Below are 6,543 nucleotides of genomic sequence, written 5' to 3'. Positions count from 1 at the left end.
TGGGGTTGAAAAAACTGCCTCTAAAGGCTAATATTGTAGTAGTGACTATTTACAAGGAATAATCAAACCACATTTTGTCACTATTAGAAACATTCTTTGGCCATATTTGTGCAGATTAGTACAAGAGCGGATTGAATGTTGATTGACACGCAAAAGTAACTGATTCAATCTAATTCACACATGTTTTTATATATTTTTAAAAAATTATATATGCAATAAATATTTTAATGTAAAAAATACTAATTTTAAAAATCTAATGATACAAATATATTTCAAAACTTAGTAGCTCAAATGTATATTTCATTCTTATTTATAAGGAAAATATAATCTAAAACAAAATTAAACATTTCTTTATACATACAATTTTTTTTTTGTTTCTTTGAATTTGTTATTTTTTATTTTATATATTTTAATTCGTTATAGAAAAAAATAACACTACAATAATTTTTTTTATTTTGTTGTAAGTTATGTGAAAAAAAATATATTTTTAATAAATATTAAATAATTTAATATTAAAAAAATAATCAATCCAAAATAACCAATCTAATCCACACTTTAGAGAATTGGATTGGCTTTGAGTCATTATGCGGATTGGATATTTGATCCAAAATATGAAGTCCACACGTAATGCGAATCAAAGGCACTATGAGTAAAATAGTGCATATTGGATTGGATGAACATCCTTATATTAAATATTATCTACATAAATTTTAGGAAAGTTTACGCGATACTCTTAAAATTGAAAGTTTTTTTTATATATATAAATATATATATATATTTTTATGGATAATTTTTTTTTATTTATTTACATTTTTACGAATTCTATTTTTTCTTACAGGTTTTCATTTTTTTTTTCTAAGAAAAACGTTGCTTCCCCGTAGCAGCAATGTGAAAATAATATTATGAAACAACGAAAAAACAACACTTTGTATTATATATTGTAAAAAAAATTACGCTATTTTCCCGTATCAGCAAGGAAAATAACATAAAAATAACACTCCATACTTTTATTAAAAAAAAAAAATCCGTAATAAAACAAGATTTCTTGTGGCTAAACCCTCTTAACTATTATTTCACTTGCACTTAACCTTCCAAGCTCAAATTTTATTGGTAAAGCCCTCCAAACTACTGAATTGTTAACAAATTTAAGGTGTCATCTATTTTTCACAGTTATCTGCCAACATGGACTGCTTATGTGTATACTCTTGTACATATGACACATTTATATTGGTACGCTTAATATTATTATCTAAAAATTATAAAAGCTTATTTCAAAATTTATAACATTTTAATTTTATTTTTTAAATATTTTATATTTTATTGATATAATTTTAGTTAATTTTAAAATAAATTCAAAAATAATAATATTAGGTGTACCAATATAAAAGAGTCACGTGTATAAGAGTGTACACATAAGCAGTCTATGGTAGCAGTTAACCGGATGACACCTTAATTTTGCTAACAGTTCAGTAGTTTGGAAAATTTTACGGCCAAAATTTAAACTTAGAGGATTAAGTGCAAGTGAAGATTTAGCTGTCAAAAACTCAAAAAAAAAAAAAAAAAATACTAGATCGGTAAAAATATAAAAATTTTGCGAGATTTATGAGATTCATGGAATTGAAAACTAAAGTAAAATGCATTTCATATATGTGAATTTTATTTGTACAATATATAAAGTTGGAAGGATTTTTGATAAAAATAAAAAACCAAGGAAAGACATTGAGTTCAACTCCTTTACTCTATTCTTTAAAATACTTTATTAAAATCATATATTTTTTTTTTTTCATTTTACCTTAAACTTTATATTATACCATACACCATTTTCTTTAAAACATATCAATAAAATTTCACTCTTTTTTTTTCTTTCAAATTTTAATATATTTTATTCATATCAAATATATAATATTAATATTTACATATATTACTATATATATAAAAAGAATAATAAAAATCCCAAACAATTAATAAAATATGTTTAGAGTAATAAATAATATTTTATAGATATAGAATATGAATAGTGAATTTTAAAGAAATTTTAAAATAAACATAGAGTGTAGAACATCTGATGTAGCGTAGTTTTAATTTAGAAATATTTTAAAGAATCTAGATTTTAAAGTAGGTTGGGTTAATTGCGGCAAAACCCCCAAAATCATGATACCGTTAGCAATTTAGAGTTTTTATTCAAATTTAGTTGTTAAGTGTCTTGTTAGATTATCCATGCGGACACAATGTACACGTGGCATAATTTTATTGGTCCGCATAAATATGTATTTTAAAAAAAATCATTAAAAATTTAAAAATATTTTTTAAAAAATTAAAATAACAAAAATCATAATTTTTTTCCTATTCTTTCTTTTTCATTTTCTCGTACCCTTCTTCTTTCTTTCTCTCTGGAATGGATGTAGGTACCAGGTGCGACGCCATTGCCGAGGACCACCGAGCTCAAGCCGTTGCCGAGGACCACCATGTTGGGTTTTATGCCCTAAATAAAACTCATTTCAATATAATCAGATTTACTTATTAATATAGATCAGAAATAACATTTAATGTTGCATGGTTCACATGATTTATTTCATGATTATATGTACATAATGTATGAATTCATCTGAAACCCTTTTCACATACTTGATCCTGTTTATTGTGCCGTCAACACATTGGAAAGTAAACATGACTATGTGAATAAAGTTTCCTAGATTTATCAGACATAGGGTTTTACTGATATGATAATCTACAACAGAGTTTACTTGCATTTGGAGAAGTGCTATGTTCTTTCCAGAGCATTGGTTAAAGTAAAGCTCAGGTTGGATGCATGGAGTATGCATCGGAAGGGACCGATATTGAACTTTGACTTAGATTTATTAAACTTATCGTAATATCTATTCAAGTCAATATCTCCTAGTTGATCTTAGATCAAATGATCTTAATCCTGTTATGATTAGGCTCAATCTTGAAAGGCTATTCGTGTTCTTTGATTTGTTAGTTAAGCCTACTTTTAGGTCAGGGTGATACGTACATTTTGGGAACACGGTAGTGCAATTGAGTGGGAGTGCTAGCATAAACATGGAATCTATAGCTTCTATCTGGCGAATAGTAAGTAAAGGATGATCTCCTTCGAGCTTGACCAAACGAACATAAATGGTGGAGTACTCATTTCACATAAGCTGAAATATCATTTATACGGGGCCAAGTGTTTTAAGGATAAAATACATAGTAGGGTGTTACGGTAATCTAATCCCTTTACAGTGTAGATTATTCATATAGAGGATCATTGATCACATTAGGATTATAACAATGGATAACTAATGATGCATCTATATGGTGGAACATATAGAGCATTCTATATACTGAGAGTGCAATTCTAAGTTCTATGTGTGGCTTCAACGAAGAATTAATAAGTTAGTGAATTTTAGTGCCAAATTCTTGATCTACTTATTGGAAGCTCGGTTATATAGACCCATGGTCCCCGCACTAGTTGAGATAATATTGCTTGTAAGACTCATGTAATTGGTTTTGATTAATCAATTATAATTCTCAAATTAGACTATGTCTATTTGTGAATTTTTCACTAATAAGTAAGGGCGAAATTGTAAAGAAAGAGTTTTAGGGGCATATTTGTTAATTATGATACTTTGTATGGTTCAATTAATAAATATGATAAATGACAATATTATTTAATAATTATTTATAGTTATTAAATAGTTAGAATTGGCATTTAAATGGTTGAATTTGAAAATTGGCGTTTTTGAGAAAATCAGATGCAGAAAAGGTAAAACTGCAAAATTGCAAAAAGTGAGGCCCAAATCCACTTGTATAGGGCCGACCACTTTTGTAGGCAATTTAAACTGATATTTTCATTATTTTAATGCCAAATAATTCAAACCTAACCCTAGTGGAATGCTATAAATAGATAGTGAAGGCTTCAGGAAATTTACACTTAAATTTTCTACTTTTTCATTTAGAAAAAACTGAGCCTTCTCTCTCCCTATCTTTGGCCAAACCCACTCTCTCTCTCTTCCTCATTGAGATTTCGAAAATCTTAGTGTGAGAGTAGTGCCCACACACAGCAAGTGATACCTCAATCATAGTGAGGAAGATCGTGAAGAAAGACTTTCAGCAAGAAGGAGTTTCAGCATCAAAGATTCAGAGAAAGAGATCCAGGTTCAGATATTGATAATGCTCTGCTACAGAAAGGAATCAAGGGCTAGATATCTGAACGGAAGGAGTCATTATGTTCCGCTGCACCCAATGTAAGGTTTCCTAAACTTTATATGTGTTTATTTCATCGTTGTAGAAAGTTTATATTTAGGGTGTTAATCAACATACTTGTGAGTAGATCTAAGATCCTGGTAAAATAATTTCCAACACACCAAGCCAGAGCCGTTGCTGAAGACCACCGACCTAGGTGCAGTCACCGAGAACCACCACATAGAATCGATCGATCTCAACCACTGCGTAGAACCACCGAGGACCACTACGTAGAACCGTCGATCTCTTAGTCGGTTAGCCCAAATTCTCTCTCTCAGCCCTGATCGATCTCCTCTCTCCCTTAATATCGATCACCTTTCTCACTCTCTCGATCTAGAGTTTTTCATTATTTTTTTGCAATCTTTGCTGTTAATATTTCTGTGTATACATATCCCTATTTGGATATTTTTGTGTTCTTTGGATTTAGATATGAGAAAAGGTAATAGTTGTGGGAAAATAAATTTAGGGTTTTATGAGTTTCGGAGCTGAGATTTTGCGTGTATACAGAGACGGACGCAGTAAAGAAAGTGTGGGGGCTATAGCCCCTAGTAAAAAAAAAATAGTGTTAAAAAAAATTAAATATCTTCTATTTAATTAAATAATTATACAACAAAATAGTAAAAAGTCCTTACAAAATAATTATAATTTTAATGTAAAGTAAATAATAAATATTTTTATAATAATTAAGCCCCCACTGATAAAAAATTCTGGGTCCGTCACTGCGTGTATATATGTATATGTGTGTGTTTGTTTATTTGTTGGATTTGGATTTGTTCAAATTAGTTTGAGTTTTGTTTTGTTGTGTTTTTTTTATGATTTGGATTTGAAAAATGGGTTGTGGTGGGTGGTGATTTGTTTGTTTTGTTTTGTTTTTTTTTTTTTTTTTTTTTTGTGATTTGGATTTGAAAATAGGCAGTGGTGGTGGTTACGGTACCCAGTAAGTGGTGGTGATTTTAGAAGTGGTAGGTGGTAGTTTCAGTGGCTATGGATGGTGGTAGTGGTGATAGTTGTGACTGAAAGAAGAAGAAGGAAGAAGAAGAAGAAGAATGAAAACTTAAAAAAAAATGTATGAAAAATATGATATTTTAGGGAAAAAAAAAACTATTTGTTTAATGATTTTTTTTAATTTTTTTAAGAAAATATATTTTTATGTGGACCAATAAAATTGTGCCACATGTACACTGTGTTTACATAGATAATCCAACATGACACTTACAGCTAAATTTGGTTGGAAACTGAAAGTACTTTAGAAAATAGTGTATTCTTTGAAGATCAAAACTTTCTCTGCAATCTCCAACAATGGCTTCTGAGTAGTGTTTCCGCTCATCTTTTATCATCTTCTTCTTTAATTTAGCAAATACTATATAGATTTGTGATTTAGAGTTTTCTATATTAAAGCACTTTTAGAATATATTTAGATTTATAATATTTATATTTCTTGAGTGTTTTATATATTCTAACATAAATTGCTAACAATATTGTGATTTTGAAAGTTTTACTGTCAAAAAATAAATTTTAAGAATTAAGTGCAAGTAAAATAAAAATATAGGGGATTTTACCACAAAAAGCCTATAACGCCTATAATGTGAGTGCTATCTTGTATAATTGTATGAATATTTTAATTTGAGTTGGAGTGAAACAAGTAATCTATAAAATGTTGTTATCTAATACGACTAACTAATATACATTATTACTAATTATTATATTAATAATGTTAAATATATTAATTAGAAGGACATTATATACGATGAAGTGACAAGAGCCACTTGAATTGTTAGTGATTGGATGGAATGGTGAGTCTGTGACCCTAATTCAGAGTTGGTATCTTGATCTTTTTCAATTATATAGCAATAAGTTAATTTCATAATGTATACAACTTGTTTGACTATTATATTATATACATTTGAAGTTCATTCAAATAGTCGATGTGTTCATTTATATAATATAACACGTCTCAGGGTGTCACTCACTCACTCTAGTGGTCCTTTAGCAAATATCACGTATTTATTACTTTACAATAATAGGGAAAAAGTAGTTACTGGGTAAGTACAACATCCTCCTATGCTATGCTATATCGGTATAAGTTTATAACTAATAAAGGTAACCTGGTCTCTAGTAGGGCTGTACATCGGTCGGTTTAGTCGGTTTATACTATATATTTTCCAACCCGACATAAAGATCGGGTTATAAAATTCTGCATGCAAACTGCCCAATTTAAAAAAAAAAAATTCTGGACCCGACCGACGGGTTGGGCGGGTTGGGCGGGTTAACCCGCCCAAACCGAATTAGGATGGTTTT

The sequence above is a fragment of the Cannabis sativa genome, chromosome 3 (assembly GCF_029168945.1).
Source record: "Cannabis sativa cultivar Pink pepper isolate KNU-18-1 chromosome 3, ASM2916894v1, whole genome shotgun sequence".
Lineage (NCBI taxonomy): Eukaryota > Viridiplantae > Streptophyta > Magnoliopsida > Rosales > Cannabaceae > Cannabis > Cannabis sativa.
Note: the sequence above shows the minus strand (reverse complement) of the source record.